The 27,763-nt window shown below is 36.6% G+C and overlaps 1 protein-coding gene across 14 annotated transcripts in view; it reads left to right on the top strand.

Moving 5' to 3' along the window:
- The window catches only part of LRRC4C (leucine rich repeat containing 4C), a 487,665-nt gene that overhangs the window by 370,076 nt on the left and 89,826 nt on the right, over window positions 1-27,763 (top strand). For 11 of the 14 annotated variants that reach the window (XR_010431243.1, XM_064657787.1, XM_064657791.1 and 8 more), the window contains 2 exons: window positions 12,952-13,036; window positions 14,168-14,286. The gene's annotated coding sequence lies outside the window, so the exon portion shown is untranslated. Of the gene's footprint in view, window positions 1-11,170; window positions 11,279-12,951; window positions 13,037-14,167; window positions 14,287-20,956; window positions 22,797-27,763 lie in introns of those variants that run through there. The other 3 variants (XM_064657795.1, XM_064657794.1, XM_064657783.1) reach the window with 2 other exon arrangements.

The following is a 27,763-nucleotide window of genomic DNA, read 5'->3' as shown; positions in this document are numbered from 1 at the left end:
TTCCTACAAATGTGAGCAAATATCCATTGAATAAACAAGTAATTTAGACATCAGTAGCTATGTGATACGAACAAGGAAAGATAAGTTCAGAAACATAATTAATTATATCTGGAACCTCACAGTTAGTTCTTTGCAACAGCTTTGCAGATCTACCTGTAGACTACCATGTCTTTCTTTGATGTATTTTTGACAGTGCTCCTGTATACACAAATCAATAGCAAGTGAATTGCACCAAGGGGTGCAACAATAAAGCGATATAGAACACTGGGACATTTGAAATATATGTGGGTTTAGATTAAATTAAACAATGATGTATGATTCCAATACATTGTATTGCTTATATGCTAAAGATCTGAATCCTTTAGTATTTTTGTACTCACCTATTATACATAAGATGCACAGACTTACATCTCTTGAAGATGTAATAGTCAAAGCCAGATTCTAATGGCTGTAAATATCAATCATTGCATTCTATCTGTTTCATTTTGTAAAAATTGGTGTAATGGGAAAAAAAAAAAAAAGGTGGCGTAGCCTAGTACAAATTTTTGGTGGCATATAACTCCCCAAAATGGCAATGTGACCATACAACAAACATTAACTCTTTTTCTTGTAAAAGGAACTGCAGTTCCTTTTTATTAGTAAGCACTTTGAATACTGGAATACAGATCAAGCAAGCACTTAAAAGACAACCTGCTTGTTACCCTCTCATTACAACACACTATGTAATATTCATGACTTTGAAAATTATTTGGGTTTTGTATCATTCCATTTCAGGACAGCTGGGGGTGGACAGTGATACACAGAAAGCGTTTCTGTTGTACCAAAAAATTTTGAACAGAATCTTCACCTGGGAACTGCTCAGACCACATAATATATTGCTGATGAATAATAATCACAGCTGTTAATTTTTTGTGAACATTTATCTTCCATTTATATAAATTAAGAACATTTTTTAAAAACACAAATATTCTTCATATTTCCATTTTTCCTATTAGCCATTTCATATTTCAGTTGTTTGTTTTCATCATGTCATTGCTGCTTCATGTGTCCACTCAACATTACCATAGTATCCTCTTAAAATGAGCAAAGAAAAGAGTAAAGGTGTAGGAGAAGAATGGACAAAGAACTCTTACACACTGACAGCTTTTTTTTGGTTATTTGATGCTTTTTCTAAAAAAAAGTTGTGTGTTCTACCGAGAGCTTTAGAGAAAACAAGACATTTCAATACTCTTGTAAAATATTGTTACTCAGTTCTCATTCTTATTCAATATTTTTCAATATTTTATATACATTAACAAGGAGATATGTACTTTTTGCAGTCACATGAAGTGAAATTATCTCAAAATAATTGTTATATCCATTGTTTTTTATCATATTAGGCATCATATTTATTGAGTATGCTGTAAACATTTTTAATTCACTGAATGCCAGTTAAAGCTAAAGCAGTTTTTCTTTTTTTTCTTATTTTATGTATCTCTATGATCTTTTTGTTGGTTTATCTATTCTTATATTTCTTGTCAGTCATAATAGATGTTACAGATTTGTGCTGTGGGTTTCAGTAGAAGTCTTACAAGGCTTATGCTAATGCTGCCTAGACTGTTTCTATTTAAATTGTGAGAATGTGACCTACTTTCATCTCTGTCAATGCATCTGCAGATTCTCCTATTCATGTCATATTAATTCATCCAAGTTTAATGATTGTCCTGCCTCATTAGCTGGACTTACAGGACACATATGGGAGACCTCAACCAGGTCAAAACTCATTTTTCTGTCATACCAAGAAAGCTGTCACCATGTTTATCATGCCCTTTGTGACCCAATGATCTCGAGTAAATATTTCTACTAGTTATTATTAATGGTTGCTGAGATACATTTCACAAAGTTTAACAAAATCACTTTGTGATGGTTTATCTGTACTTTAACGATGTGGCTAATATTCATTCTTATGCCTGCAGATGCAGCAGCAAGAATTGAATTTTAATACTGACTCATTTTTTCCTTGAGTACTGAATACAAAAAAATATCTTTCACTTTCAATTTGTGTCTTGATGCTATATTTCATTACAGCTTTTGCCAAAGTTTGATACTTTTTGCTCGTCTGTAAATGTAGAAATTTCTTGAGTCTCTTTCACTGGTATTTGCTGTTTTTCCTACCATCCATTAGCTGATTAGTAGAATAGAAAGCATGTAAACATATTTTACTAAAGAAAACTGAAGTGGACATAAGATATTTCACATAGCTGTCCTTGAAAGCAACTGGATTTGTCAACTCAGTATTTAGATTTTCTGGAATATCTCAGCAGTTTCATAGGGAAATTGCCTCAAACTCTTCTTAAAACAATGCAGCTTCATTTCTCCTATTATTTTCATAAGCAACACTGCTTTAATTATTAATGTCAGCATGGTATGGAATATAATATTTCTTAATTATAGAAGAAGATAAAAACGCCTCAAGTTACCCAGTCTATAATAGTTTTACGAGCAACTGCTTATTTGATCTTTCTGACCCCAGACTTATCAGTTCTTACTTTGTCTACTTAGGGGTGGTTTGCAAGAGTGTAATTATCGCTTGTTAGGATGGTAAATTCGGCTTTCTGACTTAGTTGTTGAAATGCTGCATGCTGAGTGGAGATTATGGTTCCATAGCAAGATTTAGGTGGCATTTATTCATGATTATTCTTGCCACACTAACAGTGCAGTTGAAATACAATACTTCTGATAAACAGCAATGTACGTGCAAGATCAGGAAAATGTCCTGGAAGTTAGGTGCTTGAGATATGACTGATGCCGACTTTCAGAAAGCTGATTGTGAAAGACATAAATACTTCTTGCCTATTAAGATGTTGTAGGTGTGAAAAGTATTAGACTATAATTAGTTGGTATACACAAAATTCCGACAGAGGAATTATTCCACATATGGTTTGCTAATAACTTATCAATAGGAAGTCTTCTTTATCTTAGCAGCTGAAATAGTCCACTGTACAAAAGTTTACCCAAGAGCTATAGACTATTTAAATCCTCAGGTAGAATTTAAGCGATTTGTAAATGGTTGCCAGGCCTTCTGGTGGGTTTCTATGTGGCTGCATATTGTACTGAAGGGATAAATGAGGATCTTTGATAGTAGAAGTATTTCGTGGCTACTGAAATACAAACTGTATTCAGCACACAGTTGGCTTCAGCACATGGCAGACAGTTGTCTTCACTGCTTTGGTGTTCAAATTAAAGAAAAAGCAGATTATCCTAAAACTACAGAATTAATAAATTCTCATACAAATTTTTTTAGAACTTGAGAATCTCAGTGCTTTTCACTGAGATTATTAATTATCCTCCTAAGAAGATAGTTTGTTTGTTTGGGTTTTTTGTTGTTGTGGTGTTTGGGTTTTTGGGGAGGGGTGTTTGTTTGTTTGTTTGTTTGTTGTGCATTTGTTGGTTTGTTTGTGGGTTGGTTTAGTTTGTTTTTTTGGTTGTGGTTTGTTTGTTTTTTGTAAGACACAGTACTGTGCTTAATACAGAAGCTTCAAATGAGAAAAATTAATGGAAACCAAACAAAGAAAAGCTAGATGGAAAATCATAATGTTAATCATAGACAGAACCATCTGAATAGCACAATAATAGCTGTGTTATTAGAATGATTTGAGAGTTACTTAACACTGGATCTGACAAAGCATTGCAGAATATGAGGTAGAAAATAATCCAGAAGTACTTGAGGATATGGACAAAACATTTATAAACTGACATTTTCAAAAGGAGTTTCTAAACATGTACATGGCAATATTGGCAAAATAATTTTTTATGAATAAGTTATCTTTTAAGGGCAGATTGTAAATCTGTTAATAATTAGGATTTTGATGTTATTGAAAATCTTTACATTTTAACCTTTGAGTTTGTGTAAAGCTTTCTTTTTGAAAGACACAAAGCATGGATACATGTATGTTTTATGATCTTCCAGCTAATCCATTTAAATACAAAATCAAAAAGCGAAAGTATACTAGGGTCAAATTAAAATAAGATTTTCTCTTTTTTTCTTCCTACCAAAACCATTTTTGAAAAAGTAACTTCAGACCAAAAGCCACAGGGTTTTTTTATCTCATATGCAATGTTATATTTTGCTCTGGATTTCTGAGGTTTTTAATGTCTTTTTTATTGGTGTTCAAAATACAAACCTATTCTAAGTTTTGAAATAGTGAATAGACTGGTTTGTGCTAGTTTTCTCATTTGAAAATATTTATAATGTATTTCTACTATTTACAGCCTCTCTTCAGAGTCTCAGAATATAAAACAGCAGTGATTTTCCCCTGGATTGCAAGAATTACTTGTTTTCCTCAAACGGCAACTGTAATAAAATAAATTAATTAAACAGGTGGCTTAAAGTAATGATAGTGATTTTCAAGAGACAGAGAAACTGTTTACACTTATTTGGGAGCAAGTTCATGAGACTTCGGTACAAGAATATCACAAAAACTCTCTGAGCTAAATATTCTGAAATTTTTGCTAAGGGAAATTAATTGATTTTCCCCCTTGGTACTTAGTTCATACAGATCATTAGAACATGGCAAATCTGACATGTAGATGTGTGCAAATTCTCCAATTCTAGTGGCGTGGTGGCTGTTTCTAAATTCAAAGGCAGGTTACTTTTTTACACAGAGGAAAACAGTTTCATTTGAGTGGCAGCTGAAGTTCATAGTAATATACTGAATTAATTGTCTTGCTTCATTTAGCAATGAACCGTTCTTTCCAAGACAATGAAGGCACCAAGTATGGTTTAGGACAGCTGGATCTTGACCTTTTTTTGTTTGTGATTCAAAACAGGAGAGGGAAGTGTGATCATGAAAGGTTTATCTCTGCTCCTTTTTACAGCAACTTGAGCTCATGTTATACAAATTCATGTAACTTTCATGTCTTTGAAATATCTTCATTTCCCATTAGGAAATTCTGGGGAACCTAGGAAGAAAGGAAATATTCTTCCCTGCCTTCCCATCTTGTTACTGAGATAGCTACGACAGCTGTTACATGCCATGCTTCCTGTTTTGATGTAAATTTCAGACTTTCTCATATAGTAAACTGTGACAGAATCTGACACAGACTAAAGATTTTTAGTAAAGTGCAAATTTCCTGGGCTTGATCCCACAAGTAAAATTGTGCTGCCTTTACAGCTGCAAAGAATCACACAATCACAGAATGGGTAAAGTTGGAAGGGATCACTGGAGGTCATCTAGTCCAAATTCCCTGCTTAGAGAGCCTACATTTGTCTTTGTTGAGTTTCAGAAGGTCCCTCTCTGCCCATCTCTCCAACCTGTCAAGGTTCTTCTAAATGGCAGCACAGCTCTCTAGGTTATCAGCCACTCCTCCCGGCTTTGTGCTGTCAGTACACTTGCTGAGGAGGCATCTGCCCCCTCATCCAAGTCATTAATGGATAAGTTAAACAAGACTGGTCCCAGTACTGAACCTTGGGGACACCCCTAGTGCCAGGCCTCAAACTAGACCCTCTGTCACTAATCAAAACCCTCTGAGCTCTGCCATTTAACCAATTCCCAATCCACCTTGCCATCCACTCATCCAGCCTACGCTTCTTGAGCTTGCCTATGAAGATACCATGGGAGACAATGTTGAAAGCGCTGCTGAAGTACAGATAGGAAATATTCACTGCTCTCCCCTCATCTATCCAGCCAGTTGTCTCATCACAGAAGGCTATCAGGTTGGTTAATCATGATTTCTCTTTGGTGAATGCATGCTGACTACTGATCGCCTTCTTATCTTTCACGATTTTTTCCAGAAATAGGTGGGACTTTACTTAAATGTTTCAGAGGAAGTATATACGTTCCAGGGATGGCAATAATTCAGCTCATAAAGTTTTACAGCTTTCATTTGTCAATTGCAGATTCTTACATCTGGTAGAAAGGCTAGTCTTTGTGGAAGATTACTAGGCATGGAACTGGGGTTTTCAAAAGGTTTGTTTCATACTAACGGAATGACTGAAGTTTATTTTAATACACTGTGACTGAGACTCTGTTGCACAGTATCTGTATGGTTCAACATTGTTAATCAAATAGTTTTGTTTTCAGTGTCTGAATTTGTGGCAAATTCAAGTGACATTTGAATGTTTTTGTTTTCTCTTGTACTTTTCTAGTAACTTGAGAATTATTCAAGGATGAATTGATTTGGATGTATCAGGATGTAAGATAAGGCTGGAAAATGTAGGAAATGCAGGCATAAAATGTGTGCTTTGTAATTTCAGGTCATACAAATACAAATGTTTGGAAAAGTCTGTGTGCAATCACTTTCTCCTGTAAAATGACAGTACATAGCATCAGATTTCAGTGTCATTAGAGTGGTTATTGAGGGCAAGGAGGAAATCAAGGGCTGACTCATTTTTTGCTGAGTTTACCTGGAATGGGAGATTTACAAGTTCATTTATTTCTGTTAGGTGATTTGAACATTTGGAATTGGAATTACAATCAAGATTGCAGTTTGCAAAAGTTTGTGGTTACCAATTCTTAAAGCTAGAAAGTTTTTTCCTCCACTCTTCCACTTTTCTTCTGTTGCTGTGAACTAAGGTCAATTTTTGCTTTAACTCATGCAGGTGCCAGTTTATAATATATGCATACAAGTTAGTCTTGCTTATTTTATCCTACTGGCTGTGTTCTGGAGTAGGTACAGGACTCTAGAGTTATGATTCTTTTTTTTCTGTTAGGAGTAATTAGAAATCAGTCTTGCTAAGGCTTCGTGTGAAATTTTTATTATCATTAATGCATATTTTAGGAGTTGATGACAACACATCCTAGCTCTTGAAATAACCCCTTTAGTATAAATCATGTGCAACCCAGTAGATATAAGTTAAAACAGTGGTCTGCAATTTCACAGCTAGCCTTTCACAGCTCTGTGGTCATGTCTTATATACATGGGAAAAAACAGCATATGTAGCCAGAACTGTATTCTGCTGCATTTTCCGTCAGTCTCACCTTTACTGAAACCTGTACAGAGTAAGTTTCTTGATGAAACAGTATTAAATGAAAGATCCTTTAGGAGATCTTTACAATACACAATTGTTTTTATAAACAGGTAATAGGAAAGAAAACCATTTGGTCTCCTTTTATTCTAGTTTTTTAATCAGCTGGTTTTGTTTCAGATTCCTGGATGCTATGATAGTGCTGGCAGGCAGCATAGGAGACTGAGTGAGACATCTCTATTGCTTGTCTGAACTTTGGCACAATAATGACAGTTGTCAGGAAATACTTCAATTTATATGCTGATCCCTAATAGATTTTTCATGTCTTCTGATAATTTAGTTTTCTCTTTCCTCATATGATACCTGTTGAATTCTATCAGTATCTCCAAGTTATTTTCTCTAGGTTAATATTTTAGAGCTATATTTACACAGAAAATTATTTTTATTCTGCTTGTAAAGAGCAGACAAAGTCAGTGTATGCATACACATGTATGTATGCATAAGACAAGTACAGCTGACAGTCATTTTCTATAAGTGAACAAATAATCATAGAATTGTAGAATATTCTGAGTTGGAAGGGACCCCCAAGGATCATCAAAGTCCAACTCCTGGCCCTTCAGCTTTTCTTATAAAAGTACTCTGAAAAAGTCATTGTGTGTACTTGCTTGAGCAAGTACAGTAGAAACTGGCTGGTAATCTTTAGAAATATCTGAGGATAAATCTTTAGTAGCCATTTGGCCTCCCATTTCAATACACTTGCACCACGTTTGATCACAGACTATCTTATACTTTCTCAGTTTTTTCAAGTATCATTTAAAAGCAGAATTTTTTATAACCTCAGTAATTCTGTGTCATAATCTATTCATAATCTAAAATTACCTATGATTAAATATTGTATATTGTATAATTTTATTTGGATTAATATTTTACTTTCTGTAATCTTAAATATCAATATATTAGAAAAATATTTACATAATTTTAATCAAGATTTTAAAAAACTTGCTGCATGTTATCATTCATGAAACTTCTTTTTAGCCTGACTTCTAGTAATGCAGAAACATATATAATAGCTAATAACAGCATAAATGTATGTAGACTAAATTAGGACGGTTTTGTCTGGAATGATTCAGTGTAATCTGAAACGGAAAACACAGCTGCTTCTGACACATTCAGGTAATAGTTATACTGTAATAGTTATATTTATGTATATTTAAAAGACTGGAATTTGAGCTAAACATTTCTTTGTTGGATAATTTCATTCCTTCTAGCTTGGTTTTCAGTAGTGCATATATCCAGGGTGCCAGAGTACCACAGGGAACAGCAGGATGTCATTAAAACTCACAGAACAAAACTGGATGTCTCACAGTGGCCAGTTGATAATTTTGTGCAATTGTCATAACTTCTGTAGCTAATCTTGCTGAGATACTGTAGAGACAGATGTTCTCTGTTCATTCTTAATTCCTTGATCCCACCTTTTCTGGTTTTAGAGGTGCCTTCTCTGTATTTACATTCTACATTTAAAAGTCTATTTTGTTCCTCAGGAAACATTTCTAGTGCATAGACTGGCATAGCTGATGCTTTTTATCCCTCTGACATCATGTAGTAGGCTGCCATTCGATTGACATTGGTTACCATCATTGCAATGGCGAATTCAGCTCCCAGGGCAGCAAAGGCAGCATTCCTAAGCCATTTCTCTCTCCCGGTACCTCCCAGCTTTCACATTAATAATAGGGGAAGAAAACCCCAAAACTCTGGGGTGGTAAAAAAGAGAGAGAGACTGTAGGCTCTTGCAGGTGTTGTAGGTGTTGAAAGTCTCCACTGGATGTGCCCTGAGATATCTGCTCTGATCAGATCTATTTTGAGCAGGAGATTAGACTGGATGCCCCCTTCCCTTTCAAAATTATGACTCCATAATTTAATTTGTCCCTTGTAAATATTAACAAAAAACCACAAAAAACCAAACCCCAACAAAATGCAAAATGAGAATCTTTAGAGAGAGCATCACATACTGCGATAGTATGTTTTCTCTCTCCTTTATTTGTTTTCAACTTGCTTGTTTGTTCCATAAAAAGCATAAAGATTCTTTTTATACCAAGTTTTCTAGAAGTCATTGGATAACAATTCTGAATGTCATAAAAAATTAATCATACATGGTGCAGTGCTTATTGAAAGACATTGACTTTTTAATGAAGATATGAATATATAAATTCTTTCTTGTTTTCAGTTTGATATTCATCCTGACCTTCCCATATCACATTTGCCATCAACCATGTTGTCTTAAATTGCTAGCTTACTGTTGTGCTCAAATTTTTCAGTGAGTTAAGAAATGGTCACATTATGGGAACGTTTTTTGTACTGCTTAGACCATTAAATTCTCGATCAAGTTAGACAGTTTTGTTCAGGTCCTTTGATATCAGTATCTTTTGAATAATCATAAAAAATTATGATGATACTTATATGGTTGCATTTTGCCTACTAAAATTTTAAAAGAAATGGAACAAGAAACCAAATTCTCGTTCTTAATGTGAAAATTCTGTGTGGTACTGCTGTGAATCATTTACCAGAATGAGGCTGGTACATTTTGTTGGTCTGTAAGATGGTTCCTATGCAATAATTTTAGACCCACTGATGAAAAGACCTGCATCAATACAACCTAATATGTGGGTGTTTTGCTAATTTAAAGGTAATAAGCTTATAGGGTCTTTTATATATATTGTAATATTACTAATAAATTCATATTCTTGATGGAGGAGCATATCATTAGCTCCTCTTAGTAGTTTCCTAGGAAATGCTCTGCACCTCAATCATAATTGCTCAAACTCTTGGTCTAACAAGGAATATTACAGTGTGATTTGTATCTTATTATCCAATGTATTCTAAAAGAAATGTATTAGCATGAGTGAAGTATAGATAAGGTTTGAAAGTGCTGATACCAGCTGCTAGAAGGTCTCATGCAGGGCTGGTTGTAATGGTACTACAGTAATGCTTTCTGACCTGCTAAGCATGTTTGAGATTTTTTTCTCTGAATTGCTGCTAAAGTTTGACCTCAAGTTTTTTATTCTTGACTCGTGGTCAGAAGTTTATTAAAAAAACAAAGAAAACCAAACCAAAACAAACAAACAACCAAAAAAAAAGGAAACCCCAAACGCCTTAAAAAGAGAGTGCTGCTGTATGTGGGGAAAGAAAACAGAGGGCAGCGGAAACATTGGAGAAGTTATCCCAATATTGCAATCATTTTACAGATGGGGGACAGAAAATGGATTTTTCCATTATGATTTCATTTTCTGCAAATGCTCAAGGAAGCATATTCTTATTGGAAGTAGCACAAAACTTTTTGTTCATATAAGCTAATTTTCAAATATATAAAAACTAGTTTTATTTTTTTTATAGCTATAACTTGAGATTTTCTTATTCAAGAACTTCAGACTGCCTTCTTTGCCTAATTGACTCATCTTGCGTGTGTGTTTAAATCTGATGCTTATATCTGATTTCCTTACTTTGCTGCCTTATTTCTCTTAGTTCTTCCTGGGTGATTTTAGATTTTTGTATTTGTGCATTCTCTGACCCTGCAGATTCTACCTTCTCTTGATTATCCTTTTTCCTCAGCAAAGCACTGTGCTGACACCCATACCTATATGACTGTTTACGCGTTTGACCTGTTCTTTGTTCAGATCACTTTCTGTAAGACCAATATATGGGGTTGAATAATATTTAGTGAGTACTTTGCATACAGAATTCTGACTCCATCTCAGCAAGCCTTTTCAAATGTCTTCATTTGTAATGGATGAATTTTTTTGGTTGTTAGTAACCAGGTGATGATCCCTCTAGCATGTGCTGCCAGATCTGTTTCACAAAGAGCAGCAAACCTGTGCTTGGATTGTTACTGAGGTATTTCCCCCAAACGACCTGTGCCTCTGCAGTCCCTCTCAGTGCTGTTCAGCTCTGATAATGTGCATGCTCTCCGCTGTACATTATGACAGTCTGAGTGACACACCATGCAATGAATAATAATGTGTCATAGCTGCAAGTAGTTAGAGCTTCCCTCACTTCTAGCACCTTGCCTAATGTGCCTTTCCCACACAGTTTTGTGACAAAGGGCTGAGATATATTTATATACTTGCTCTCGTTTAACCAAAGCAGAAATTCTTATCATTCTAGAGCTTAGCATACAAGGTCTTCATCAGCATGGTTGCCCTATAAATATCCCACTTAACTATCTTGCAGGATCAAATCCCAAAGGTGGGCATGGGTATAATACAGAACTAGTCCAGAGAAAACGTTCCTGAAGTAGGAATGTATAAAATGCAGATGTTTGAAGTTTTCTGCAGCAAGGTAGGGAAGAAGTATCTCAAATGTTTTCTCTGTCTTAGTATTAGCATGTTCTGGAAATAAATTTGTATCTCTGAATAAATTGTCTAATGCGTCTTCTCTCTGCATAGAATCATGACAAGTTTTAGTTTGTTTTGAGTTTTTGAGGTTTTTTTTTTACTGACCAGCAGGCTTAATGACTGACTCATATCCTGCCATGTACTGCCTCCCACCTAATACCATACTGACAAGCTGCTGGTTTTCTTCTGTTCAAAAGAAATAAGAAATAGAAATTAAGTCTTTCAAAAAATGCAATAGCCACCAATATCTTGGTATGATTAAGCTGACATGAATGGTGCTGACTCCCTGTAAGATATACTCCCTAACCCTGCAAGGTCACCTATGGACCTTAAACACTTCTGTTGTATTAGCAAGCAAACAAATAGTGTTCTCATCTGAAAGGCTTTTAGAGATGAAAACATATGGTAGTTAGCTGATTAATACACTTAGACAAAATCTGTAAATCAGAGAAAGTTCCAAATCCACATGTTTAAGCACCTGAATACCTTTTGAAATCTATCCTAGAGTCTATGCTTGTAGAATAAAGTCAGGTTTTGTGACATTTTGGTGTTGTTCAGAAAAGTTTAAATTGAAAAATTTCAGCAAGTTCAAATTCCTATGTGAACAAGGAGAGTTTCTTGTCTTAAACATAGTATTTTAATGGGAAAAATGCCAATGCCACTCTGCCTACAAACAAGCAGAAAATCTTAGACTATCAAGTTCAAGGACCAAACTGCATCTGTCTCTCTAAAAGTATATGCTTCCTGATATCTAAAAGCTAGTTTATTGCAGAATAAATATATAAATTTTCTCAATTCTTTTAGTCAAAGATTTTTGAAAACTTTTTTTTTTAAATATCCATTCTTAATATGTTTTTGACCATAGAAAACCCATGCCAATTACATTTAAACACTGCCATTTGTCATGAGAAACCTGCATGCACACAGATATATGTATCTGTATAAAAATTCTAGTAAAGTGTACTATATGTACTTAAGGACCACAGATGGTTAACTCCTGCTTCCAGACATATGCCTTCATATATGGAGTTATTAAATGTGTTTTCCAAAAGTGATGATTCATTTTCAGTTGGTTCATCTTTGGAAAATGCATTTTAAATGGAGCTGGATTTAACAAATATTGCTATGCCTGCTTCTGAAAATAAGGCCCACTTGTAATATTTTAAATGAAAGTCCATATCCCCTGACCTCCTGATTTTTATAAAATATATTTGTGAATAAGCTATGGAAAAATTTTTGAAAAATTTGTAAACTTCAGCCTCCTATTCTAATTTTCTTAATATTAACCCTTCTTATTGTTCAAAGACTGTAAGTACTGTAATCTTTGGTGCTAATATTACTTCTATCTCTTAAATTATATATTTATTTTCATTTTCATCTAACACACAAAGGAATGTAAAGCAAATACTCTTTCAAGGAAATACAGACTCAATGTAAGTGAGTGGAAAAGTGCAAAGGAAGAGAAATAGAATGTCTGAAAAACCCAAAAAACATTTGGTACAAGTGTGGATAAAATCCAGACTTCTGTGCATTACCTCTTGTGTTTTTTTCCCTGATCCCAAACAATCCTATAATCATGATGTGCAGCTTCTTAAAACCATGTTTCATCCCTTACAGGTTTTCTATCCTGTTCATCACCAGAAATAATCCCTTAACAAGAAACTCTTTCGTAGATTGTGAAGATCAGATCTGATTCAGAAAGGTGAGTTTTGATTTAAAACTGTACCATACCACCTGGGAATGAAGTTTGGAGAGATGGTAGAAAAACTGAGCCTAAAGTATCATTGATTAAAAAAAAGAAATACACTTCAAATAATCATTATTTATGCTGTCATTTTCCCCACTTGTGACTGACAGGGTTTCCTAACTCCTTATCAGGATTTCTAACATATGGTCAATAAAGAATGAGAGAAGTTCTCAATCACAAATTCCTTCTAGAACTTTTCAAAGGATCCTGTCCTAATGGAGACAAAGAGGTTTCTTTGCATTAAACCTGTTTCCTCTTATTGTCTCCAAAATACAGAGTTACCATTTCTTCTTGCAACCTTTCCAGGGCTTATGTGAAAATCCAATGCAAATGGGTCTTGGCTAGTCTTCCACTTACACCGCTTTACGAAGTTCAAGTTATGGAATAATATTGTATTCATTTTAGAAATGACACCACAGTGGACTAGACAGACTGTTGGTCTGTTCTGCAGTGGCAGTAGCCAAGTAAATTCCAAAAGAATTTCAAGAGGCTCATTATTGTCTTGTAATTTTTCATCCATCTCTTTAAGATTATACTGAAAGATGGTTTGATATTTCATATTTCATATGCTCTTTAAATGATGTACAGTTTTAATGGGCATGTGGCGATAGAAGGGAGAGCTGAGCACTTGGTGAGAAAATCTAGACAACCCAAGGCTGAAGAATCATTTTTTAACTAACCTATACCATATTTCAGGACATTTATGAATATAAATATGGTGCTTCCTGCCTTCATTCATTACTAGGTCCTAAGTTGTTTCCTGACTTTTTATCTGTCTAGTTTAAGTCAACATCTGTTAAAGTACACTTGTATTACAACACATTCAGGGATCTTAAATTATTTAATATCGGATATTTGCTGCTAAGGTACAGAAAAGAATGATAATTATTTAGAAGGGTGGGGTTTTACCCTATTTGTTTCCTTGTATTTTTCCTATTTGCCTTGCCTAGTGTAGTGCACATCATACTGTGGTTATAGTGCTATATCATGCACTGATACTACTGTAAAACTTTACTCGCCCCAGTACAAATAACAGCAAGACCATCCTGTTTAACACACTCAATAAGTATTATTTCTATTTTACAGGCAGGGTGGCAGGTATGCAGAGAATCATATAATCTATCTTGATGATACAATTCCACTGTGTCCTGGCTATAACACTTTCGATGTCCACATCACTAGTTGCAGTCCTACAAGCACGGAAGGTAAGAAAGTAGGTTCTTACATGTATTATATGCATTACAGTATTTCAATCCATTTGAATTTAGATAAACCTGAAAAAAAAGTTTATGTTGTTTTCTGTTAGGCAAGGATAAGCCATTAGTGATTTAAGAAAAAAAAATAGAAAAGGGAAAGGAGTTAAAAAAAAAATCACTGTGAAAGTTCATGGGTTTTTTTTCACATTGACCAATAAGTGCTAAGTGGAAATTTGTATGATGTGTAAAATTGGTGCCTCAATGTTGGCCATAGAAGATGCTGAAGATATTTAGTTGAAGTAATTTATTTTATATGTACCTGAAAACAGATCTTGAAAATTACGGTTTTCTCCTTGAGTAATATTATTTTTGCCAAGAAATTTTCTTTTTTTTAATTTTTTTTCCATTTTGACAATTTGCTCTTTGTATGCAACATTTCTTTTCTGCCCCAATTTTTTGAAAGCTGTAGATTTCTTTAGGATCTTGTATGATTAAAGCAAAATATTTTGGTTTTTTTGTGATGAAACTTTTGAAATCTTCAATGTTACTTTTCTTTTAGCTCAGAAGTTAAAATTAAATATTTTTTCTCCATTCGAGAATTTCACTTTGAATGTATGCTATATATGAGGACCAGGTAGGACAATGTGGCTCTTAGGGTGTTTCTCAATAAAGTTTTGAAGCATATGTGGTTAAGATTTTGTTATCAATAAATGCAAATTGTATTTTCCAGTCACAGTAACTTCGCAGGTAAGAAATTAAGATGCCTGATACATTCATCTCTTTGTCAGAGTATAATACTTTTGCTGTTTAAAATTCACTGAGAGAAAAAATGCTGTCATACTGTAAAGATATTATTTCCAAAGTAATGCATCATTCCTGCCCAAGTCTAGTTATCTGTATTCTTAAATTTTACATTCTTAAAAATTCAGTTTAAAAGACACAGTCCTTCTTTTTCACTCTACAAACATTTTCCAACTTCAACGATTCTATGATTCTGTGATTCAGAAAACCAAATACATATTAAATGGGGAGTGAATATAAAATGAAGGACTATACTCTATTCTCATCTACACCTGCATCAATCTGGAGGTGCTCCATTGAAATCAAAGGAGTTACTCATCCCTGTGGAGTGAATTTACAACAGTTTAATGTCAATGGCGCTCAGTTGTGAAAAGGAGAGAATTCACCTAGAGTCGAATTCTAAATTAGTGCTACAGGAAAATGACAGGATTCGAGTCAGATTTTTTAATGCTGAATACAACAGTTAATTTCAGTCAAAGGAGTTCACATTTTATAAGTTGAAAAACACGGCTATTGACAAGAACTGGAAATTGGAACAGAAAAATACAAAGCCATTCTTCTTAAAAAAGATACTCTGTAAAACTGTATTATTTAATTCAGTAGAAATTTTGTCATTGGCCTCAGTGGAACCAGAATTCTTTTGTTGGGTACAAAGGAACCTTTTGCTTAGCTATTTTGCTAAGAGCACTTTAGAAAAAATATATTTACCAACTAAGTATGAGGCTTCTTACTTTCCTTCTATGTAAATACTTTTAAGAGCTATTAAATTACAGAATCATAGAATACATGAGGGTGAAAGGGACCTTCAAAGGTCATGTAGTCCAACCCCATTGCTCAAGCAGGGCCACCTGGAGCAAATTACCTAGGACCATGTCCAGATGGCTTCTGAATATCTCGAAGGATCAAGACTCCACAACTTCCCTGGGCAACCTGTGCCAGTGGTCTTTTACTCTTACAGTATAAAAAAGTTTCATGATATTCAGAATGAACCTCCAGTGTTTCAGTGTGTGCCTGTTGCCTCTGGTCTTGTCACTGGGTACCACTGGCTCCATCCTCTTTGCACCCTCTCTCCATATATGTGTGGATGTAATAAGATTCCCCTGAGCCTTCTCTTCTCCAGGCTAATTGTCCCAGGTCTCTCAGCCTTTCCCTGTAGGAGAGATGCTCCAGTCTATCATGTTCATGCCGCTTTGCTGGACTCTCTCCAGTCTGTCCATGTCTGTCTTGTACTAAGCAGTCCAGAACTGGACACAGTACTCCAGGTGTGACCTCACTTGGGCTGAGTAGAGGGAAAGGATCACCTCCTTCAACCTGCTGGCAATGCTTTGCCTAGTGCAGCCAAGGAAACCATTAGACTTCTTTACAGCAGGGGCATGTTGTTATCTCATGTTCAGCTTGGTGAATTGGCTGTCCCTGCATAATGGAAACTTTGACAATATGGGATTCAGTTCCATAAGCAGTAATTCTATAAAGTTTTTCTAAACAACAAGTTGTTTCTAGTGATGGATTGTTAACATAGAGGATGAAAATTTGTACAAGTGTACAACAATTCTAAACTTGTCCTATTAACCCAGCTGCACAATGAACATGCAATGAACATCCAGAAGTTTTGAGAATGTGGTTCACTTCCAAAGGGAACAACAAAACCCACCATTTAGTTCCATCTTTACCAGAAACAATAAGTATTACAATAATACGAAGAGTTGAGTTTATTGAATGGTCATGTAAACAACCATGTCCCAAAATCATATGTGTTGTGATTTTACCCAGATTTTCGTGAAAGGAGGATATCTTTTATTTCTTTCAAGGCACTATGACCCAATAGAAATTACCTAGGAAACAAAATTTCTCACTAGAACTGTAAACATCAGAAAAAATATGTGAAAATTAATAAATGATGCAGCATCAGTCAGCTGCTAATTTTGATGGATATGCACCTGATTTTAGTGTGTGTTGTATTAAAAGAATTGAACAATAATCAGTGAAATGATATAAACAGGAAATTATGTAATGTGAGCTGTGATTACATTACAAAATTTGAAGTATTCCTGCGAGATTATGTATGACATATTTTATGTAGTCTGAGATTTTTAGGACCTCTTTTGAATTCCTAAACTGATTAGTGAGCTTGATCCTAAATCTGTGCAGTCAAAAGTATATTTGCCAGCAATAATTTTTGTTCCCTTTTGAAAGTAGTAAGCTATAAGAGAATGCAAGTACTCTCTTCATATGCAAACAGATTATTGACAGAAAAGTTAAATAGAATAGAAAGAATATTATGTTCCAGAGTTTCCTTTATGATTTCTTAATTTTTATTGAAAATGAAGGCAGGGCTGTCACTGACGTAGGAAAATATTGCGATTGCTTTTCACTTTGTCTAAGCAAAGTCATCTGGTTTCACTTGTTTCCTTAAAATTGGGCTATGCTTATTCAATTACAATGTTTTTCTACTTCTTTATGTACAGGTCAGAATCTCCTTTCATTAAGTTTTAGCCATGTTTCTCTTCCACCAAATGTCTGAAAATTTTGAATATCTAGTCTTTTCCACTAGTGGCTTCCAGTGCTAATCACACAGAACTACAGAATTTGCCCTATCTGTCAGGAAGGAAAAGGTCCTTTATAATGGTCTATTGTCCATGTTTATTATGTGAAGATTTGCCAGTACATACGTTTGAGTTTTGTTATCCTCTCATACTCAGGATTGGGCAATCTTGTTACACTACACCAAAAACAAAGTTCCTTTGCCAGTCTGTGTTTAGTTCTCTTCACAGTTCACTGTTTTGACTCATGGTGATCTTGGTCCATAAGAGGAACCAGAACTCAGTGGCCTCTGCTGTGTGCTTGGGATTTTGTACCACAGCAGCAGTGGCTATTCTGCATGCTGTATGGTAGCACTGCCAGGGCAGCTCCCAGGCAGGGAGGAGACCAGGTAACAGCTGCTCTTAACAGTTGCTGTCCACCTGAGTGTGCTCAGAGGTGGGCAGTGAGCATGAAGAATAGTAATTCCCTAGTTTAGGAACTGAACAGAATGCCCTAGGATATTTCTTCTGTCTCACCTTGTCAGGGCTTGTAAAACATTGCATCGTGTCTACGATCCAATGTTTTCCATGGCGCTTTTGAGTATCAGCTCACCATGTTGGATGACTTTTGTGAACTGATATGTAAGGAGTTGATATTGTTGGCTGGAAAATCTGCAAAATAAGAGATTTAGGACAATATACAAACAATATTGTTTGGAGGCAACAACATATAATGTACTGCAGGAAAAACATAACACAAGTCTCTCCAGAGTTAAGGATAGTCTTTTAATGTTTGATTAATGAATGAGTTATTATGATAATACCAGAATATTTGTTTTAAGTAGGTTTCACACATAGGTAGCATGCATGCTTGTAAAACAGATAATGCAATTTTTTTTTTTTTCTTTAGTATAAGGACATTTATTTTTTCATGTAGCATGACATGTCATCTTATAAATATCACAAATTAGGTGACTTTAAATTTATTTTCTAAGGAGCTAATCATGTTATCTCCTGTGTTTATTAGGTGATAAAGCCTAATCGATGTATTAAAAATAACAAACTTTAAGATAGAAGATCATATCATAGCTTAGAGCATATTTTTCAGTCTTGATACTGGATTTGTATTTAGTCAGATCTATGCTAGCAAATATATTATTGTCTATTTAAGTACTGTTATCTGTTAAAAACATGTATTTTGATGTCGTTTGAATAATATCAAAATTAGAAAATGTACACATTTCTACTGAAAGTAAAATATTATTTTGTATCAACAGGGATACTGTAGCTATTGCAGATGCTTTTCTTAGATGCCCAAAAGTTGTGTCTTCTGTACCTGATGCCCATATATTTGTTTAATTTGGTTACAGAAACCTTCATTTTCACTCACAGGCTCTTTAATATTAGCAGGAAAATTTTTAAACAAACAGTAGAGAAAACATATTAGGCAGTGATGTTTTTATTCTTCTGGGAAAAGGAACAAGTTTGTGGCTTTTTGGATTTTGAGTAGTAAGAAGAAAAAGACTCTCATAAGACGTTTGTAGGCCCAAAATACACCAGCAGCATCAATGAATAAGACAGGAATAAAATAAGCTCACCAACTGAGAAAAAGATTGTTACTTGTCAGCAACTTCCTCTCCTATCACACTCGCAGCCGTCTCCAAAAATTCCCAAAGACTTTTTTAGCATTCCTGAAAGACTGATAGTTTTGGGTTATTAATTATTACTACACACTCAGCCTTTCACCCATTTTAGGTAATTTGTGTTTGCCATTGATTTCAGTGATAGTAAGATTAGATGCTAAATAATATAATAGTGATTTAGTGCCTGGTTCCAGTTGCTTAACTTGTATCTGGTAGAACTTTCTCACCAGCAAGCTTCTTGAGTCAGTAGGATAAATCTGAAAGTCAGTGTTAATGATTCAGTAAGTGTTACTTGACTGAACTCAGCTAGCTTATGGATTTTGTAATTCTGGAAAAAACTTCTAATATGACATATAATTTAAAAAAATTGTTTTATTTTCAAGATGCCAGTTTCACACTGAAGCTGAAGCCTAAGTAAGCATACCAAACATAACTTGACTGTTTGAGAGAGGACCGAACAAAGAGCTAGTTATATTATTATATGCATGGAATAACTCAGAGTTATTGCTTAATATTTAAAGTTTGCTATAATTACCATGAAAGCACCTGTCATTCTCTTTTTGGGGCTTGTGCGGAGGAGTTAGATCTATAAATAATTTATTTCTGATTTTGAGAGAGACAAATGCCAGCACATACATCATCTATATTCTGTTTCCATGAAGTGGATAACATATCTGACCTTATACATGCAAAGTTTTCTGTAAAATTTTTATTGAATTTTGATCCCTGAAAAAAACCAAGACACAAGCCCAATTCTGAGCATTTTAGGTAACATAAATAAGTACATCTAACATAAGTAGATAAGTACATAGTGAACATGGCAGCACTTCAGTAGCCCAAATTACAGAACCAGTTTAGAAAACTCTAAAATGCTGGTCAGACGTCATTCTAATCTAACTGTGTCAGATTTGATAGATGAGCCTAGACATTGTACTCTTGTGTTGCTGTCACTTAAGAGGTCACTGGAGCCATGACTTAAACTCACTGAAATCTTGAAGCACTTCAAAGGCCTTTTGCCCTGGAACAACTGCTAAAATGGAGTTTTAGGTAATTAATATGTGTATACAAGTTTTGAACACATACTTATTTCTGTAATTAGAAAATAGATTGTCTTTCCATGCAAATTATTTACATTGCTATATTTTTTGCAGAGGTAATTTTATACCTTGTTTCATATTATTGTCACGCCTCTGCAGTTGTGGCTGGAGTTGATACCTGTGAATACTGCTTGCTCTGTACTTCTTTTGCTAAGACTTTATACCTCATTTCATTTTGCTGTCATTTCCTCTGCCTCAGAGGCTAGGCTGGTACCTGTGAATGCTGGCTGAACTGTCAGAATCAGGCAGGCTTTTAAGAAAATGAGTTTTGACATTCCTTTCTTTAAGATGATCCCTTGTTTTTCAATTACTGTTTTCTGACTTGGAGATTTCTTAAGGTAACCCTAAGTTTGTTCCCAAACTGTCAAGCAGGTGGCAGCAATGCCACACCAGAGCAGCTCCCAGCCCTTTTCCCTGACATCAAGTGTTAATGCAATTGACCAATCAGTGCTAAGATGATGGGAGGTAATTGGGTAATTGTATTTTACTGATCCCAAGCAGAGAAAAGAAGGGGGGGAGGGAGGGGGGCAGGGGGCGAAGAAGAGGTGGGGGAAAACAAACAAAAAAAAAACCCAAAACCAAAAAAAAAAAAAAAAAAGAGAGAGAGAGAGAAAGAGGAGAGAACAGAGGGGGAGAAGGAGGAGTGTAGCCAGAGAGGCTGGCCCTGGGACATTTGCAAATCCTAGGGTGCCACTGAAAGGAGGGGAGTAACTGAAAGCCAGAGCGACTGAAAAGCGGAGCTACTCGCAGCAACAACAGCAGCTGTCAGGAACTGGATATATACATACATGCGTACGTACGTGCACACACGGGGAGAATTCAAGCTGAAGCTAATAGGAGGGGGAAGCGTTTCGACTGTGCGAAGGGCTATGCATATCAGGGATGAAACGAAAAGCTGAAAGAAGCGGCTGCGCTCCTGGGACTGTGTCATCTTGGAAGGGAGGGAGGCAGGAAGGAAGGAAGAAAAGGGGAAAGATAACTGGCGTGTGGAAGAAGATGGGAGACTAACTCACTGCTGTGCAGAAGGGAAATCCAACTTATACATCTGAAATACACCAGGCTGAGCTTGGAAATGAGATCAGATCTGCATTGAAACAGAGAAAAGGAGGAAAAGGGAGGTTGAGATGGGAGAGCTTTTATCCTTCCTGTCTCTCCTTCCCTCTCTCTCCTCAAAGAAGAAATAGAAGTTTATCCGTCTCAGTGCTGCTGGATCTGTATAGCTGCTGGACAAAAGATGGAGAGGAAGCTGAAATGAAAAGCAAAGGGTGCTTCTGAAATTTACAGCTAAGAGGACGAATCACGTCTTCCCGAGCGTCTTTGTGCCCCATCGGGGGAGTTTTAACATCAGAAGGATTTTGAGAAGGGGGGGGGGGGGGGGGCAAAGGCGAGAGTGGGCGCTAAAAACACCCGTCCCAAGTGTTTAAAAAATAACGAGATGATGGATTTCTTCTTGACAGCTGGTGGGAACCTTGAATTTTTCTCTACTCCCTCTCTCCTTCATATAATTTAATGTGAAATTATGAAAATGCAGAGGAGTTGGAGGATAGGCAAAAGGATATATCGTGGAGTTTGAAACAAGGAGAGGGTGCTGATGCTGTGGATTGCTGGCTTCTTGCCGAAATCAAAAATCCAATTGCGCACTGGGTTGTGATTGGAAATCTAATCAGATCTTTGGAGAGGGGGGAGAGAGACTAAAAGTTTATTGTTTTGGCAGAGAGAAATAAAAATTTAAATACAAAAGGAGATTTTTTTTTTTTTTTAAAGGAGTGTGGGGGAATAGAGAAAAAGAAGAATGGGAATCCCCATTCTAATGTGGAGACACATGGATTGGATAATTAATAGTGCAGCAAAGAAGGGGGAAAAAGAAAATTGCCTGGCAAGACCTGGATCTTAAGTGTCACAACAAAATTACATTAAAAGAATACAGATGGAGGATTGCTTAAAAAGAAATACAGCCCCTTCTGCTCTCCAGAGAAAAAAACAAATAAAGAGCAATGGGGAGCAGTGGAGCCAGACAGGCAGAAAACCTTAGAAAAAGGAAACTAAGCAAAGGATCCACAGTGGAATGAAAAGTTTCAGAAAGGAGAAGGACCATTCCTCCTCTGCAAGGATTTTTTTTTTTTTCTGTTATTTGAAACCACTATTCTCCAGTGAAGGCAAACATCAACATTACCACTACGGCAATTTTAAGCAGAAAAGTTGAAAGCCACAGAAAAAAAGGACAGAGAAGAAGAAAGTAAAATTGCCAGAGGGGGAGAGTTCAGCAGTGTTGGGTTGGATTGGCACCTGTGTGGACTAAAATTTCTGGGAAATTGCAATTGGATATCCTTTATTTTTATTTTCTTTCTTGTTTTTAGTTTTGGTTTCATTGCTGAAATGAAATAGTTTTCTAACCCCTCCCCCCACCCGGGTTTTTCATAATCACTCGGATTTCCAGCTGGATAGTCTTTGAGGATACAGTGAGTACACTTTCCTTTTTATTATTTTTTGGAAAAGGAAATATGCTCCATTGCCTCTCCTCTTTCATCCTTATTCCTCTTTTCTCGGTCTTTTCTCCCACCTGAATAAAGAACCTGACTGTATTTTGATAATGGCTGGAGGGGGGTGGTTTGGAAGAGAGAAAGGAAGGAACGAGGATAGAACTGAATTCTCACAGTAGCTCAGATTCCTGTTAGTAAAATTCAAGCCTTTGTAGGATGTTGCAGGCACCTGCCAGTGTGTCCTTATAGCATGTGTAAGTGTTCACTAGCAAAGAAATCTTTTGAGAAAGCTCTTGCAGTGAATGGGGGGTGCTGCCTGATTGCCAAGTCTCTACAAGCGGATGCAAGTTGCATAGAATTGGATGCACAGAGGGGGGCTATTTATTTAGTAATTGTTTGAAATAGTTGAAGGTTTTATTTAAAATGCTGGTACCCTGTCTAATATTGCAGATCAATATGGTGTATTAACAGGAAAATTTTATAATCAAGCAGGGTGGTGAAGGATGGCTTTTGTCAGGAGTGGGGGGGGGTGTAGGACAGGGGCTTTTAATGGATTTTGAGGAGACAGCTCTGAGAGAAATGGCACATTTTACTCTCCATTGCTAAGAAAGGACAGTAACAGGCAGAGAGAGGACATTCTTCTATTAAAGGGGAGTTTTGGAAACTGCTGTTTTAGACACTTGTGCCCTCCAGATCTCTTAGGAAATTCTTTGTGATTTTTTGGTGAATCCTTCGGGTCCCCTAGGACTCTCATGGCAGTTGAAGGAGACTGATTGTAAAGCAGTGAGAGGACATTGAGGTGTTAGAAGATTTTTGTTACTGGGCTGATAATGAAAATAGTTAAAAAGTGGCTGGTAGATGGTGGGGTTCACAGATTAGCAATGATGTGTAACAGGCCAGTAAATATCTCCCTTCCTGGAGAAATGTAGTGTGGGGGTGTGGAATAAAGGGAGGATAACATGGTGTTTAAAATAGAGATCCATGTTTTCCTGTGGGGAAGTGATACTTCCGTCCCCTCTCCTGGCATGACTGCGTAATCTGTGGGTAGGGACTTTTCTTTACCTTTCTTCCCCTTCTATCCTCCCTCACCTCTGTCCTCTTCAACCTTGGCCTTCACAAGTAAAGGCTCCAGCTGAAAGTATTAGGCCAAAACTGGTGGAGAATGAAAGGGAGAAAGAGCTAATTAAATGAGCCATTGAACAGAAATGGATTTTTTTTTTTTTTTTTTGGCAGGCAGGGTGCAGAACTACCTTTGCCACTCATTTTGCTTTTCTCTAGCTACAATATTCTGGAGAAGGGGAGAGAAGGCAGGAGTGGAAGAAGTGATGGTAGAGCCAGATTTTAGCGCTTTTTTTTTTTTTCTGGCAGCATTTCTCGCTTCACAAGCTTCCTGCATTAAACAACCAAACCAGAGCTCTAACTTCCCTGGATAAATGCACAAATTAATATTAGCCTCCTCCTTTCCTCCCCAGCCTTTCTCTATTCACTTACATCACTACTGTTACTTCATGTAAATGTCCTGAATCTTTTGGCATAGTGGAAATGAGAACTTCTGCCTCTCAAAGGTGTGCCATGTGCTTCTGTTTGGAGGTCATGCCTCTCAAATGTTGGCTACTTGAAAAAGATTAAGATTTACAGTTCAATTCTGCTCATAAGGAAATCTCTTGGAGTTTTTGTTTGGACATATGAACAAATCAGACCCTTTGTACTGTAGTGTTCAGAAAAAGAAGGAAACAGGCACAGCAAAAATTGTTCCTTCCAGCTCCAATTACTCTCATCTTTTTCAGTATAGCTAAATCCCTTTAGTATGAAGTGTTTTAGCCTCATTTATTTCTCTGGGCGCATGTTTCCTGGTGGGACACTAAATGGGTAATAAGTTTTTTAGCATCTGAAAATGAATGCAAGACTCTCTTGTCCATTCCTTCATGTATCATTACAAGTCTGTGCCCTATTGTGGGCTATACTTACATCAGCAGTTGCAGTAATAGAACAGCTAAATTTATGTTAAGCTGCTGCTCAGTAATTACTGAAGGAAAAAGAAGCTGGCTAAGGAAAAGGCATTTCCAAGCTTTTCCCTGGATTGCTGTCAAGTGAACACATAAACAGAAAATTTGATAGCGCAACTCCAGTTTTTGACAATAGAAAGCTGACATAGGTACCCCATTCATTTTGTTGAGTAACTAGGCAGAATTATTTTCTTGATATGATAAGAAAGCACTGGGAAAATTTAGTCACCAGTTTGGGCTGAAATAGGCAAACCTTGTCAGCATTAAAAAGCTAGGGATGCATGTCTGCTTCCAAAGAGGCAACAGCTTCACACTTCAGTGAATCATTCACTTAATACACTAGCCAAAAGATACATGGAACAATTCAGATTTTAACTCATTCAATGTCAAGTGGGAATGAGTATAACATTTCTCAGGATTTTTGCTGGGGCTTATCCAGAGCCCAAAGGGCTGATCATAAAATATACAGCCAAAAACATAAATCCAAGTATCCACCTAAATGAGGAGCAGTAGTTCTCAAGCAGGGACAAGAGCTGGCTGTCTCTGCTACTTCCCTCACACGTGTTTGAGCACAGATGTATCACTCAGTAGTACATGCTGGTCCTGCGGGCTGTCTCCTCTGCAAACCATGGACCTTTCTGGTAGTGACCACAGGCAGCTGGGATTTTGACACTGTACCGGGAAAGATTATGTGTGTATTTAGGCTTTAAATTCTTGTACAGAAAGAAAGATAAAGCTATATTGGAGGGTCCTGCTCTGTTTGTTCTAATTGTTCTCCAGGTCAAAGATCACATATGTAAACTTCAGGTATTCTTGGCAAACTGTAAGTTAGTGCAAGGGGGTGGCTACTCTGTGTCCTTTCTCATATCAGGTATGATTTGCTCTGATCTGGAATTGAAGCAGGTTCAGTTTGCTGGAGTGGCAAATTTTGTGTCACAATATCTCCTAGCCTGATACCATTGACAAGTGAAAAATGGACTTTAAGATTAGGTGAGACCCAAGAAAAAAAGGCTGTAGATGTGAGCCAATACAAGCAAGTGTGGGACTGGTGAAAAACAAAGGGATTCCAGAGGTGTTGCTATGGCTTCCTATATATAGGCTTTAAAATTATTTGCCTGTGACCTAAAAAGCTGTCTCCCATTTGGCATGAAGATTCTTGCTGTTGCAGTATGTGGCAGGAAGGTTTTGAATGGGGCTTGGGACAGGATTTTAGCACATTTTGAGAGAGCTTGGTGGAAACTCACAAGCCAGGCTATCCAAGTTGCAGTATATTCACTGAAGAACTGCACTTTGCACAGCAGCAGTGTGCAAGAGCTTCCATCTTGGTCTTGCCAGAGTGTTGGTTTGGAGATATGTCTTTGTCTGTGATGGCTAGTGAGGGAACGAGGAGAGAAGGAAGGGTGCTGGAGTTAGTGTTGTTTTCATTCTGGGATGAGAATTACCCCGGAGACATGCAATTAGCACCCACTAAGTAACTTCTAGAGTGGTCAAGCTGACTGGACTTCAAGATACTATTATCAGGGGCCTTTTATCCCATTGCCAGCTGCTCTATGGAAAACAAGCCTCCTTCAGCCCACCCAGCCGGAGCCATGCTTGTCTGGAAGGCAGCCATGCAGCATGCTTGAGTCTAGTAGATTGGACAAGGAGTTGCCATTGGAAAGGGTCCTGCCTCTATTTCCTGTAATGGCAGAAGACTTGGGGATTAGCTTGTGACATGTTAGAGTGGTTTATTTAATGATGCAATTCAGAGGAAAAAAAAAAGGTACCTGTACTATCACAGTCATTTTTTTTCTCCTAAGAGGTAGAAATGGGGAAACAAGAGGGGAGATGAGTATGCTAGTGGTGTGTTTTAATTGCATATTCACAAGCTGCAATACATGGAAGTGAATTAATGCGTAGTTCCTGGTAGGGGGCCTGGATACTTTGCTATCTGTTAGCGGAAAAGGCAAAAATCAGACGCTTGTGCATGCACACAATAAAAGAGAAACAGGATTTACATTTGGTATCCAAGGAAGCGAGAGCAGAATCCTGCAGAGCTTTCTGTTCATTGTTTAAATGTTACCATAGCAATATCTCAGGGCACAAGTTACATGTTTTCCACTTCTGCAGTTGAGCTTTCCTTTTCTCTCTCTCTCTTTCTCTGTGCCTCTCTCTCTCTCTCTCTCTGTGTCTCTCTGTTTCTCTGGATATTCTAAACAACTAGGAGTATCTCCACAGAACTTTGCACAGCAATAGGGAATGGTGGTTGAAGGCTGTATTATCTGATGGAATACGTCTGTCTGTCTGTTCTTCACTAACATTTGCTAATATGTTCAAAATCCAATTGGGGCGATATTGTTGGATAGAAGTGGAGTGTGAGACTTATTAAGAGATCGAGCATATTACAGTATTTTGTGCAGTGGTGATATGTTAATTGGATAGCTGCAGGCAAGCAAAGTGTAGCAGTTGCTGACAATTAGAAACAACGATGAACTTCCCAGGACAAAATCTGTTCCTCGGGCAGATTAAAATGCATTTCAGGTATATACCAGAGCTTATGTAAATTTAAATACTAACACCTCTGCAATAAGTCTTGAAATTCTGTTTTCACAGTGCTGAGACAAGATTTACCCTTGCTGCTTGTGAAAGGGAGAGAGGCAGCATCAGACCACTGAATAAAATCTATCATAGTGTTTGCTGCAGAGCTTGTACTTGTTATGTCAGGACTGTGGGGGAGCAATATAACCAGGAACAAGGAGAATTAAAAAGGAAACCAACTAACCCCCCAAAAAAGCAAAAAACTCCAGCAACAATTATCGCAGTAGCTAAAGCTTACTCAGAAATATTACAGCAAGAGAAGTTAAATAAATTACATTTTGTCTGCAAACCAGAAGCAAATCAGAGCATCTAGTAATGCTTTTTGTATTTGAGGAATCAGTTATTTGACAGCTATGGGATTCA

This window comes from Pseudopipra pipra, chromosome 6 (assembly GCF_036250125.1).
Source record: "Pseudopipra pipra isolate bDixPip1 chromosome 6, bDixPip1.hap1, whole genome shotgun sequence".
Lineage (NCBI taxonomy): Eukaryota > Metazoa > Chordata > Aves > Passeriformes > Pipridae > Pseudopipra > Pseudopipra pipra.
This window is presented reverse-complemented; position numbering and strand designations above follow the sequence as displayed.